Below are 14755 nucleotides of genomic sequence, written 5' to 3'. Positions count from 1 at the left end.
GGGTCCTGCACCCTGGGGTCACAGTGAGGAGCTGGGGTTAGGGTCCTGCACCCTGGGGTCACAAAGAGGAGCTAGGGTCAGAGCTCTGCACACTGGAGTCACAGACTCTCCCCATGACCTACAAACTACCTAGGATCCTTATGGTGGCCGGGAAATCTCCTGGGTCTCCCCATACTCACGGGACCCCTCTCTGTCCATGTATCCTAGGCTGTCAAGTGCCAGCATTCAAAAGTAAGAGAGAGATTGGGAGGCGAACACGGAAGGATAAGCCAGTAAGGACTGTGGCACTTGATGAGATTGTCACCCTGTCTTCTCATTATTTCTCTCGGGTGTCTCCTGGGTAATACTCATTTAGCTGAGAACTAGCTCTGTTTGCATCTCAAATTGGGGGCTGTTACCTGCATTATTCCTTTTGCCCTCCCAATCCTCTTTATACTTCCTTTCAACTGCAGCAGCAGCAGTCCCCATCAGTCTTTGACAGCAAGCTACATTAGAGATATAGCTGTCAAAGTATATGTGGGCAGGGACTGGAGAAGAAAAGGTGGGTGGAATACTCAAAGTGAAGAGATCGAGGGACGGGTAGGACTACTGGTATGAGGGGTCAAGGGGAGGGTGGAAGATGGAGGGGAATGTGTACATGGCACCTACACATATGCCCACTAATTTTGAGCATTAATATACACAGAGCAGAGTCTTGTCTCTATTTGTTTCAGTATATTCCTCCCTGCACCTCATTCTGTCAAGTTCACATGTTGGCTGGTTTACAGTGACTGCTAGCCCGTCCCACGCACCCCCCCCCCCCCCGCCTCAACCTCCATTAAATGGAACCAGCAACACACATTCCATAATATGAAACGTCTGGGCCTCCTGTAACAGACCTGAACATCACACTGCTATTGTAGCTCGGAAACTTAGATGTTGTGTGGGCAGATCCTGTGCCTCCCCAGGAAGTTCCACTTGGATGATTGTTCTGACTTAAGGTGTTTCTATTTATCTTACAGTAAGTGGGATCCTGGCCATTGGGTCATTCTGGCCACCGGACTTGACCTTTGCAGATCAGGTGCTTTGCCTAAGGAAAGTTATATAAAAAAAAGTGTGTCCTGTACAAGTGTTGTACAGGAAATCTATTCACTTTTGAAATAAGGGAGATCCTGTTTGATACGAGATGCCAAATTATGCACAAGCTGTCAAACATAAAACTGATGGTGACCACATAACATTTACAAAGCTTCTGGACATGCATCTGAATCACCTAGGGATAATAGGCTATGGATCAAGCACTGGTAATTGGGATTTATTTAAATCGGCACTTAATGGTTGACACTGACATAGACGTGGTGGGCTGTATGACTCTATGACCGATCAGTAATTGGACACTATGGGAATGTCAATAGATTAGGGAGAAGGCTATGCCTGATGTAACGAGATTTTTTTTTGAAGAGTTGAATAAAATTCCAGTCTGGTATTTAACAACATGTTTCACAGGCTCTGGGAATCCAAGAGTGAGGCATCACAACTCTAGGAAACTGGGAGAAACTGCAAAGAATCAGGAATGTCAGCTCTGGGAATCTGGAGACAGCAAAAATGTGAAAAAAAGGTCAACAGGAAACTTCAAAAGTCAATCAATAATACCGCCTGGTTCTCCAGGGCAGAAATCAGCAGGCTGAAATATAAAGACCTGGACCTCAGTCCTAAGCAAGTGCAACAGTTCCAGTTCTCAGTGGGCAGACTGAAACTAATTGTGAAGTGACTTTAGACCATATTCGTTAACATTAAAATAAAATGAGATTAAAGATGGTGTCCATTAATGTGTGCAGTATTAAAGAACATGAGAAAATAGGAGCAGGAACCTGGCCCCAAAGACCTGCCTCACCATTCAATATGATCATGGCTGACCTACCCCTGGCCTCAATTCCTCTCTGTGCCAGATCTCCACAGCTATCAACCCTGCCGATTTTTCAAAATATTATCCATTCCACTTTAAACAATTCTATCAATCCAGCCTCCACACCTCTGGACAGAGAATTCCAGAGATTCATCACTCTGCGACAAGAAATTTCCTTCTACCTTGGTTTTAAATGACCAGCTCCTTATCTTGAAACCATGTCCCCTCGTTTGAGATTTTCTCACTGGTGAAAATATCTCAACATCTACCTTAGGATTTTATATGTTTAAATAAGATCACCTCTCATTCTTCTAAACTCCAAACAATACACGCCCAACCTGCTTAGCTTCTCTTGTTAGGGCAATCCTCTCATCCCAGGAAAACTTTTGGACTGCATCCAATGCTACCATATCTTTTCTTAGATAAGGGGACCAAAACAGTGCGCAGTATTCTAGTTGTGACCTCAGCTGCACCTTTTACAATTGTAACAAACCTTCCCTATTTCTAAATTCCAACCTCTTTGCAATAAAGGGTAAATAAAAGCACTGTGTGAAGTGTTTCAAAATTAAGTTACCTTGACAAGGTTTGGACTGACCTGCTCATTTTGCAGGAGTGCACCTCAGCAACTTTTAGCATTGGTCACAGTTGGTCTCACAGATGCAGTAATAACCTTTCCTCAGGCCTGTGTATTCTGTTGTGGGGAAACAAGTTTAGTGACGGTGAAGTCAGAGAGGTGGTGGGGGATCATCTCTTTAATGTAGATGCAGAACTGCTGCCTCACAGCTCCAATGACCTGGGATCAAAACTGACCTGTCTGTGTGGCGTTTGCATGTTCTTCCTGTGACCACGTGGATTTCCTCCAAGTGCCCAGGTTTCCTCCCACATCACAAAGTCTTGCTGGTTGGTCTATTAATTTGCCACAGCAAGGTGACCTTTCCGTGCAGGTGAGTCCTGGAATCTGGGGGGAATTGATGGGAATGTGGGGAGAATAAAACAGAATTAGTGTAAGTGGGTGCTTGACAGTCGATGTGGGTCCAATCAACCGAAGGGCCTGTGTCTGTGCTGTGTGATTCTATGGCAGAATCTACGTTCTACTCAAGCTCATCAATGTGACTGTGAGAAATGAGAGCCTGCCCATTTTCCAGCAGCCCACGCTGCTGCTAATGATATCCCAACCAGTCACTCAGGGTGGTGACTACAACCACATCATTGATGCAGTTAAATGATCAGGCAGACACATCAGCAAACTCAATGCAATGTCCAAAGTCCGGATTGAAATGGTTAAGGATGTTGTACAATGTCTTCAGTCAACTTTGCAGATGCGGAGGTATTAAGGTTCACCTCCAACAACTGCATAACTCAGAAGTCTGTGCTGTACAGACTATTCACAGGCACACACACTGAGATAAGTATCAACTCCTGCTGGGAAACCATAAACTCAGTGAAAAATGCCCTTTGGTCAGCCCAAAACTCACTGGTATTCCAGAGAATGGTTTTGTCCACGATCTGTGCTGCAAATGGCATAGTCAAAGGCCAGAGTTCATAGCCCTTTTGTCATTGCATGCAGATTAGTTGAAATCTGTGTTAAAACCCCGTGAACTATTTGCTTTAAGGCTATAAATGAATGAGAGTTGACATATGAATGCTAAATAATGGGAATAACATGATTGATTGGAACACTCTTCAGAATTTCTTATGAATAAAGTATATTTTGAAGTAAAAAATAATCCACCACAGAAACTGTTAAATAATTTGCTGTTTCAGCTCACCTTTTATATATTGTACCAAAATCAATAGTACAGTAGTTATGTTGCTGGCCTCGTCATGTAGAGGACCGGGCTAATAATCCAGAGGAATCAAATTTCACTATAAAAGTTTGAGAGTTTGAATTCAGATAATTTAAAAAATGTAGAATATAAACAAGTTTCAGTAATTTTGACCTTGGGATTATTAGTTTGTTATAAAATCCTGATCCATTTTTAATATATTTTTGGAAAGAAACCATTATAATTCTTACCAGGCCTAACCCATGTAACTCTGGATTCATGATAATATAGGTTAGTCATAAATCTGCCCTCTGAAATGGTCTAAGAAGCACATTCAGTTGTTCCCACCAATTTCTCAGGGACATTCAGGAATGGGCAATGAATGATCTTGCCAAAAGTGCCAACTTACTCTGAATGAATAAAATTACACGAGTAAATGTCTGTCTGACTGATATAATGTGTTTGCCTTTTTTAACACATGGCAATAAATAATTCAATGCAATTTTTCTTCTATCAAGGACCGGAAGTATTTTAACTTGGCAATTTAAATATGAATTCATAATGACATACTGTTTTTACTTGAAAGATAGTTCAATGAACTTGTGAGATTATTATCTGATATAGTCTGTATATGTAGGTAACTAAGCTTGTTCTAAAATGGTACTGAAACCATCATAGACTGTTCTATATTAATCATCATAGGACGTTTTTTGTATTGCTATCAATCTAAAGGTAAAGCAAAAAGGTACCATATATAACACCATCTCCTTCCACAGACTTCATAAAGTGAAGGCTCTCATTGATTCTGTTCCGATTCTCATAAGGGTAAAGTACCTCCCTGGCTCCTGAAATTAATGAAGGAAAATTAGAATATCTCGCCAGCTCTAAAACATAACCTGTGTCTGTTCCCTTCTTGTGTGGAACATTTCTTGGTAACAAAGTACAGAAGCTATCTTCCAAGTGATTGTTCTTTCCAGTCTTTTCATTTCTAAATGCATATCTATCCAGCTCCTTTTAAGGAAATAATTGGAACTATTCTAATGGCAACTTTTCATATATTCTTGGCAAATATAATGTCTTGTCTTATTTCATTGCACAGAGGGAGAGATTTACCATACTGATCCTTGGGATGCCAGGTCTGTCTTATGAGGAGAGATTGGGTCAATTGAGCCTACGTTCACTGGAAGTTAGAAGAATGGGAAGGGATCTCACAGAACCATATAAAATCTAACAAGATTAGACAGACTAGATGCAGGAAGGATGTTCCCAATGGCTGGGGAGTCCAGAGCCAGTGTATAAGGTATGCCATTTAGAACCAGGATCAGGAGAAATTTCTTCACCCACAGTGTGGTGAACCTGTGAAATTCTCTGTCATGGAAGGCAGCAGAGGCCGAGTCATTAAATATATTCAAAAAGGAAGTAGATGTATTTCTTAATGCTAAAGTGAGCAAGGGATATAGGGATATGAGGAGGACGACAGAACAGGGTACTGAGGTAGATGATCAGCCTTGATCATATTGAATGGTGGAGTCAGTATAAAGGTCTAAATGAGTTGTTCTCTCTGGAGCGTTGGAAGCTGAGGGGAGACCTGATAGAAGTTTATAAAATTATGAAAAGCATAGATGGGGTTGACAATCAGAATCTTTTTCCCAGAGTAGAAATGCCAAGTACTAGCAGACATGCATTTAAGGTGAGAGGGGGAAAGTTTAATGGAGATGTGTGGGGCAAATTTTTTTTATACAGAGAATGGTATGTTTCTGGAATAGGCTGATGGGGGGTGGTGGTGGAAGCAGATACGATAGTGGCATTTAAGAAGCTGTTAGGTAGACACATGAATATGCAGGGAATGAAGGGATATGGATCATGTACAGTCAGAAGAGATTTACTTTAATTCAGCTTCATGTTCAGCCCAGACATCACGGGCAGATGGGCCTGTTCCTGTGGCATACAGTTCTGTGTTCTATGACCTACTCCTTCTCCTATTTTCAGTGTTTCCACGCAACTAATTTTGAACTTCCACAATCCACTTTATATCCTATATTGCTGACTTCTCTTTTATTGTTCATCTGATCCTAACATTTTTTATTATTAGTTTCAAGTTTCTGAAGCTTTAGAATAATTTCATCTCTGTGGGGCTGAATAAATTTAGGAGTACAGAGGTGGCGCCATTGTTAATTACCAGGCAAGGAGCAAGAGGTTTGGATTAACAATTCAGAGTTGAACTCCACCATGGAGCTGTGGAATTTACATTTAGTAAATGATATGGATTTAAATAAAAAACTAGTCCTAATAATGATGACTTTGAAACTAGATTGTCATAAAAACAGGCTCAATAATGCCTTCAGAGGAGGAAATCTGCCAGGTGCATCAGATAAATGGGCCTGTTCTAGCCTATATGTGACTAAAGTCACAGCAACATGGTTGGTTCTTAATTGCCTTCTGAAATAATCTAACAAGTTATTCAATTGTAAGCAAATAAAGGATAAAACTGGACCAACCACTCAGCATTGGCCTAGACACCTGATTCAGAATTGGCAAAATTGTTCCCAGCCAAGTTGATCTTGCAAAGTCCTCCTCACAAACATCTGAGGACTGAAGTCTAAATTCCATAGACTTGGCAAACAACAGTGTAACAGTCATACTTACAGAATCAGACCCTGCAACCAATATTTCTGTCTCCTCCATCACAATTCCTGGGCATGTCCTCACCTATCCACAAGTTAGACCCAGCAGAGGGGTACTCAGTGGTATACAGGTAGGAAGGAGTGTGTACCTTGGAGTCCTCAACATTGACTACAGACATCATTTTTCATTACGGCACAAGGAAACCACCTCCTGATTACCAACTACCATCCTCAGCTGATGAATTAGTGCTCCTCCATATTGAATTTCACATAGAAAATGCAATGGGAGGGACTTCAGTCTCATCAAGAGCACCAACACTGTTTAAGCTGCCTGAGTCCTGAAGGACATAGTTGTCAGACAATGTCTGCAATAGGTTGTGATTGAACCAATGCAGTGGATAAAGTATTTGACTGTGTCCACACCAATCTGTCTTTTGTGGATGCACCTGTCTGTGATATCATTGGCAGAAATAACCATCACATAGTACTAATGAAGGCAAAGTCCCATCTTCAGACCATGAACACCCTCCATTGTGCTGTGTGGCTCAGCAATCGTGTTAAGTGTGATCAAAACCAATCTGGTACATCAACACTGAGTATCCATGAGGCATTGTTAACCATCATCAGCAGTAGAAATATGCAACATGGAGATCTGTTACCTCATGGCCAAAGGAGTTTGTACGTTCTCCTCGTGACTGCGTGGGTTTCCTCCCACATTCCAAAGACGTACGGGTTAGGAAGTTGTGGGTACACTATGTTGGCACCAGAAGCATGGTAACACTTGCGGGCTGCCCCCAGAACACTCTATGCAAAGGTGTATTAACTATGTGCTTCGATGTACATGTGACTAATAAAGAAATCCTATCTAAATAATCCAAAGATTGTTTCCTTTGTGATTCTACTTATATTTCTTCTGCAGAACCTCCTTCTTTGTTCTTTCTATGTCTTGGTTCCCACATGGATCACAACAATTGGATCTTTCCACTCCAAAGTTAATTTCCTTTCCAGCCTCAGAGAGATGTCCTTAATTGTGGCACCAGGTTTGTAACACAACCTTTGCGACTCACATTCATGGCTTCAGAGAACAGTATGTATCCCTCCAACTACACTGTCTCCTACTGCCTTTTCACTCTCCGACTTGAATAGCCTCTTGTAACACTGTGGTCAGTTTTCATTCCCCCTCCCCCACAACCCCCCAGTCTCTGTTCTCATTCCCACATTCTGCAAGAATCTCATATAAGTTGAGCAAGTGTAAGGAATGAGGGTAGAGTCATGGAGTTGTACAGCACAGAAACGGGCCCTTCAGCCCACCATCTCCATGCTGATCATTTTGCCCACCTGCCAACCTTTTTGCCCAACTATAACTTATCTTCAGGATTCCCAGCCCTGTCTCTTCGCTTTCTCCTCTTAACTGGCTAATTGGAACAAAGTAACCAAGTAACTTTCTAACTTCCTAATGCACTGCAGTGAAAGAATCTCAGGCTCCAGCTCATCAACTCTGAGCCATGATTCCTCAAGCTGGAGGCACTTAAATGCAAAGGGCATTGCCATGGATCCCAATGGTTTCCATAAACTCAATATACTGCAGCTGCAACACATCACCTGCCCTGCCTTATCTGTTTTTAAATATGTAATTAATTTAATTCTATGATTGTTAGCTTAACCTTGTTGAAATCTCTTACACACCAGAGTTGACACTGTGGGCACTGCACTCAAAGGATGTTGTGCTGAAAACACACTCTGTTTTTAGCTGAAATTCTCAGACATTTTCCCAGGTTTTAGTACTTTTGAGTTAGCTGACTTCAAATAACCAATTCTAACTGGTCACTCAATTTTCTGGGAGACTTAAGTCTACTTGTTTCTAATTTTCAATCACTGAAAATTAAAACCACATGAATTTAACTGTGAACCTAAATTACACAAGGACATTTTTGAAATTAAAATAAAATCACCCCCTTAATTACTGAAATCCACAATCTATGGATACTGCAGTCATAGGATGTTGTGCTAAACTGACTCTGTGCTTTTGGCTGGGCATCCTGCAGCAATTGATACACCTCCAGACACACCAAACCTTCCCATCAGCTACAATGCACAGGTGAGGGGCATGATGGAATACTGTCCACCTGCCTGGATGAGTGCAGTTCCAACACCATCCGGGTTAAAGCAGTTCATTTTACTGGTACCCCATTCACTGCCATAAATATTCATTCCTTGCACCGCCAGTGCTTTAAGTCTGCAGTGTGTACTATCTACAAAATGTATGGTTGTTACTCACGTTAGCTGCTCTGACAATACTTCCGAAACTTAACAACCTCTAACACCAACAAGATAAGAATAGCAGGCTCATGAGGATATCACCACTTTCAGATTCCCCTGACTTGGAAATATATTGCCATTCCTTCAGCATTGCTGAGTGCAAATCCTTCTAATTCCTGGAACTCTATCTAAGAGAATTGTGAGAGCACCTTCACTAGTGGAAATGCACCACTATCTTCTCGAGGGTTATTAGGGATGGGTAATAAATCCTTTGCTAGCCAGTGACCCCCACATCCTAAAAAATGAATAAATAATAAAAAATACATTTCATTATCTTTCTACAACAAATGCAGGACTATTACTTGAAGATCTATCAATTTATCAGAGATATCTACATGCTTTATGGCTAATAATTTCCTTTCAGCATAATATGGCACACACTTTGTGGCCTCTGATTTCAGGTCATTTAAATTAATTGTATCATTTTTTTCTGCTAAGTATATTGTGAACAATCCACCCAATACCTGCAATTAAATAAATCGTCCTACTTCTAATGTTCTGTTGCCATAGTTATGACTCTTCTATCACGAATCATTCAGTAGGCAGTCTTCAACCTTTAACAAACCTTAATTCAGTCATTTTTCCCCAAGTGAATGTAAATAATTAATTGCATACATATTTTGAAACTGTGTTGCTAATTTTGATCTAAGGACCATGGAAATAAAAAATTATAAGAGCATTATTACAAACAGGCCTCCTTCTAATTTATTCAGTTTTTAAATGCTTATTAAAGAAATAGATGTGATATAAATATAATTTTGGTAGTGATTGACTTTGTCATGCATATGACTGAAATGCTGTCAATAATTTTAACAATACGTTACAAATCCACTACTTATACCTCATGCAAAGCTAGTGCAATTATATAGCCCTAGTGAGATCACATCTAGAATACTGTAGGCAGATCTGGACTTTCTACCAAAGAAAGAAGTAATTATGATTGAAGAAAGTTCACCAGATTGATTCCTTGGATGAGGAATTCCCCCATAGAGATAATGCAGGCAGTATTTATCAGTATTTTCAAAGAACAAGAAGAGATCTTACTGAAACATACAAAAATCTTATTGAGATTGATAGAGTAAGTGCAGGAATTATGTTTGCTCCAGCCGGAGTATTTAGAACCAGGGGCCAGTGTCTCTGAATATGACGTCAGCCGTTCAGGACTATGAGAAGAAATTTCTTCACCCAGAGCTTAATGACTCTTTGAAATGTTTTATCCAAATGGGCTGAGGAGGATCAGTCACTGAGTTTCCTCAATATAGTGACTGACGTATTTTTAGGTATTAATGCAATCAAGGGAAATGAGGCTATTACAGGAAAATGAAACTGTGGTACAAGATTAGCCATGATTTTATGTAATGGCTGAGCAGATGTGAGGGGCTGAATGGCCCAGCCCTGCTTCTATTTCTTATGTCCCAACATTAACAATGTTAAGAGTTTTGGTTATCTCTCTATATAAAAATATTGCATCATATTTCAGGAGTCAAGGTACAATAGCATTTTCCATGTTCAAAATGCCTGCATCAATGCTTTTGCCAAAGGCTTATACATTATGTGAGAAACCACATCCAGGCTTTAGCGGAACCATTATTTTCAGCTGAAGAATGACAAGGCAATAAGAAACATTGCCAACTCAGGAGCACCCAATCCTAAATGTATCTATACTAAAGTACAGAAATTTAGAATCAAAATGAAGGAAGTAGAATCATTGATTTCAGTGGAACATTCTGATCTGCTACAAGAGTCTGAAATATATGGCTGCAGTTCAGTCAAGGTCTGCAATTGGATACTATACTGTCAGGAATTGTGGTTACTATAATAATGTCACCGTATTAAAGCACAAACATGTAAACAGGGAAGTGATCCAAAAGTAATGAAATTATGCCCTTTGGAATGAAATAAGTAATACAAGATTGTTGGAAATATAATGCAGAATGCTAAATGATGGAAAGGAGACTGAGGATGGAATTTGCATAAAATTAAAGAGTTTTATATTTACAGCAGATTTATTCATGTAGAAGACTTTAATTATTCCAAAATAGGATAAGGAACATGTGGTGAGAAAACAGAGGATTTTGCAATGTTATTCAGAACTGCTGTCCATATGTCACAAATCCGACAAGTATCAATGCGTTCTCTGTCATAGTTCTGGGTAATTAACAAAGAACTAAGTGATCTAAAGTTAGAGGGGCATTTAGGAATTAATTCATGCAACATAGTTGGGTTCAGGGTTAGAACAAGGTTATTTCACTATTTTTCTGTTCACAAATCCTGATAGAATCAAACAGTCTGTGCCTGCATGCAGTAAGGCCTAGAAAACATTCAGGCATGGACTGGTAAATAGCAAACAACATCTGACAGACAATTACCAGGCAATGACTTTCTTCAACAGGAGAGAGATTAACCATGTGCCCATGACATTCAATGGCATTACCATCACTATGTTCCCCACACTCAACATCCTGAGGAGAGATTACCATTGACCAGGAGTTCAAATGAACCAGCAAAATAAACAGAACATAGAACATAGAACAGTACAGCACAGAACAGGCCCTTCAGCCTACAATGTTGTGCCGACATAGCTATTCCCTCCTACCTACAGAATGCCTATATCCCTCTATTTTCCTTTCATTCATGTGCTCATCCAAGCCCCTCTTAAAAGCCCACAATGAATTTGCCTCCACCACCCTATCAGCAACGCATTCCAGGCAACCACCACTCTCTCAGTATAAAACATACCCTTCATGTCTGTTCTGAACCTACCCCCTCTCACTTTAAATGCATGCCCTCTGGTATTGGATCGCTCAATAATGGGAAAAAGATATTGCTTGTCCACCCTATCTATGCCCCTCATAATTTTATACACTTCCAACAGATCACCCCTCAGCCTCTGCTGCTCCAGAGAAAAAAGCCCAGGTTTGTCCAGCCTCTCCTGATAGTACATGCCCTCTAATCCAGGCAGCATCCTAGTAAGCCTCCTCTCTAGAGCCTCGACAACCTTCCTAAAGTGAGGTGACCAGAATTGCACGCAATATTCTAAATGCAGCCTAACCAGAGTTCTATGGAGATGCATTATAACTTCTTGACTCCTATACACAATACCCCGATTAATAAATGCAAGTATTCCATAAGCCTTCTTAACCACCCTGTCTACCTGTGTAGCCACTTCCAATGAGTCATGGACTTGCACCCCAAGTTCTCTCTGCTCATCAACACTGTTAAGGGTCTTGCCCTTAAGAGTGTACTCTGTCTTGACATTAGTCCAATCAAGGTGCAACACCTCACATTTATCCTGGTTAAACTCCATCGGCCATTTCTCTGCCCATACGTGCAGCTGATCTTATTTAATGCTGTCTCCATCGCCAGTCTTCTACACTATTCACAACTCCACCAATCTTGGTATTGTCTGTAAACTTACTAACCCATCCATCAACATACAGGTCATTTATGTACATCACAAACAGCAGAGGTCCCAGCACAGATCCCTGCAGAACGCCACTACTCACAGGCCTCCAGCCCAAATAAGTCCCTTCAACCACTGCCCTTTGTCTTCTACAGGCAGCTAGTTCTGGATCCACACAACCAATTCTCCACTGACCCCATGCATCCGAACTTTCTTGATTAACCGATTATTTGGGGCCTTGTCAAATGCCTTATTGAAGTCCATATAGATGACATCCACAGCTCTACCTTCATGAATCTCTCTCGTCACCCTGTCAAAAAACTCAACCAGGTTAGTAAGACAATACTTGCCCCGCACAAAGCCATGCTGGCTTTCCCTAATGAAGACATTGGATCCCAGATGCTCGTATATCCTATCTCTAAGAATTTTCTCCAGCAATTTCTCTGCAACTGACGTGAGACTCACCGGTCTATAGTTCCCCGGATGTTCCCTTGTTCCTTTCATCAGCCACTCGCCAGTCATCTGGGACCTCACCCGTGGTCAAAGAGGACACAAAGATACTGGTCAAGGCCCCAGCAATTTCCTTTCTCGCCTCCCTCAGTAACTTGGGGTATATCCCATCGGGCCCCGGGGACTTATCCACCTTAATACTGTTTAGGAGATCTAACACTACCTCCTCCTTGACCTCTAAGTGCCCTAACATGTTTCCGCCCTCAGTTCCAATTTCTGCATCCTGCATGTCCCCTTCCTGGGTAAATACTGAAGAGAAATACTCATTCAGAACCTCACCCACATCCTCTGCATCCAAACATAGATTCCTCTCATTATCCTTAAGTAGTTCTACCCTTTCCCTCGTCATCCTCTTATTCCTGATGTAGGTATAGAATGCCTTTGGATTCTCCTTAATCCTACTTGCTAAGGACTTTTCATGGCCTTTCCTGGCTTTCCTAATTCCTTTCTTGAGTTCAGTTCTAGCTTCTCTATAGTCCTCACGTGTTCTGTCTGATCCTAACTTCCGAAGCTCTACATACTTGTCCTTTTTCTTCTTGACTAAGTTCATTACTTCTCTGGACATCCAAGCTTCCCTTATTTTCCCATTCATGTCCTTCTTTCTAATCTGGACATACCTATTCTGTACTTAGCTACAAAAACAGATTAGGGTTAGGGTTGAATATCCTGCAGTAATGATTGGCTTCTACCCTAGTTCTCCAGGTTCTGGAGTAGCTGAAGTGTCCTATGAGGACTTTCAGAACTGTCACAAGTGGGGCAGGTAGGTGGTTAGTTCCTTCTGAACATTATGCTTAGTGTCAATATGCTCCATTTACAGAAACACAAGGTGTTTGGTCCCTTCCCAGACGCTCCTGAGTTGGGTGAAGATATTACAATTTTTCAAGAAGGTTTTAGGAATGTCCTTGATAGATTTTCTCTGTCCTGGAAAACAATTGCTATAACAGAGCTGGGAGTAAAGCTTGTTTTAGGAATCTGGTGTCAAGCATGGTTGAGCTGTTGAGCATAGTCCAAACAGGATAGTGACATTAGGTTTCCTAGTCTGCCAATTGATTTGGAGGATTTTGCACAGACATCTTTGATGGAATTTCTCCAGTGTTTTTTGGGCCCTGTTTTGGGTTGTCCATGTTTCTGAAGCATACAGGTGGGTAGAAATAACTGCTGTTATTTGGTTATGAAGGTTTGACCTCTTTTCCTCAGCAGTCTCTGCAAGGCCAGGTGTAGTGGTGAATTTTATCCAAGGTCTACACCTTCACTGGAACATGGCTCCCAAGATATAGAAAGATTTGCTTTCTCACTTTTCCAGTACTGCTGAAGGACTTCGGATCTGAAACAGTAACTTTCCAGTGATGCTGCCTGACCTGCTGGGTGTCTCCAGCGTTTTCTGTTTCTATCACCACTTGTATCATTCTGTTTCTTTTGGTCTCAAGCCTATCACAGATGGTACTGTTGTTCCCTCCACTCCTCTCCCTTCTTGACAACTTAAAAAGGATCTCAGATTTCTAGCTTTTCATAGTTCTGATAAAAATCTATCAAACTGAAATATTAACTCTGTTTACATTAAATCACTGAATCATTCGGAAGGAAGCCATTTGGCCCAACAAGACTGTACTAGCTTTATATATGAATGATCCAGGTAGCCCTACTCTCCCAGCCACTCATCGTAGCCCTGCAAGCTAAAGTCGTACAGCATAGAAATAGACCCTTCGGCCCACCATGTCTATGCCAACCATCATGCCTACCTATACTGATACCATTTGCCTGCGTTAATTCCATGTCTTTCTATGCCTTGTTTCTTCAAGTACCTGTCCAGCTGCTTCTTTAAATGTTGTCACTGTTCCTGCTTCCACCACCTCCTCTGGCAGCTCATTCCAGATACCGACTAGTCTTGTGTGAAAGATTTACCACTCAGATCCCCCTTAAACCTCCTTCCACGCACTTTAAGCTTATGCTCTCTAGTTTTAGACCTCCCTACCATGGGAAACAGACTCTGGCTATCTACCCCATCTCTGCCTCTCATAATTTTCTATTCCTTTATCATGTCACCACTCCAGGAAAAAAGAGACCAAACCTAACCAACCTCACCTTATAACTTAAGCCCTCCAAACCAGGCAACATCCTTGTGAATCTCTTCTGCACTCTCTCTAGCTTAATGATATCTTTGCTGTAGTGTGACGACCAGATTTGCACACAATACTGCAAGTGTGGCATAACCAATGTTTTGTACAATGTAACATAATGTCCCATCTCT

The sequence above is a fragment of the Pristis pectinata genome, chromosome 15 (genome assembly GCF_009764475.1).
Source record: "Pristis pectinata isolate sPriPec2 chromosome 15, sPriPec2.1.pri, whole genome shotgun sequence".
In the NCBI taxonomy this organism is placed as follows: domain Eukaryota; kingdom Metazoa; phylum Chordata; class Chondrichthyes; order Rhinopristiformes; family Pristidae; genus Pristis; species Pristis pectinata.
This window is presented reverse-complemented; position numbering follows the sequence as displayed.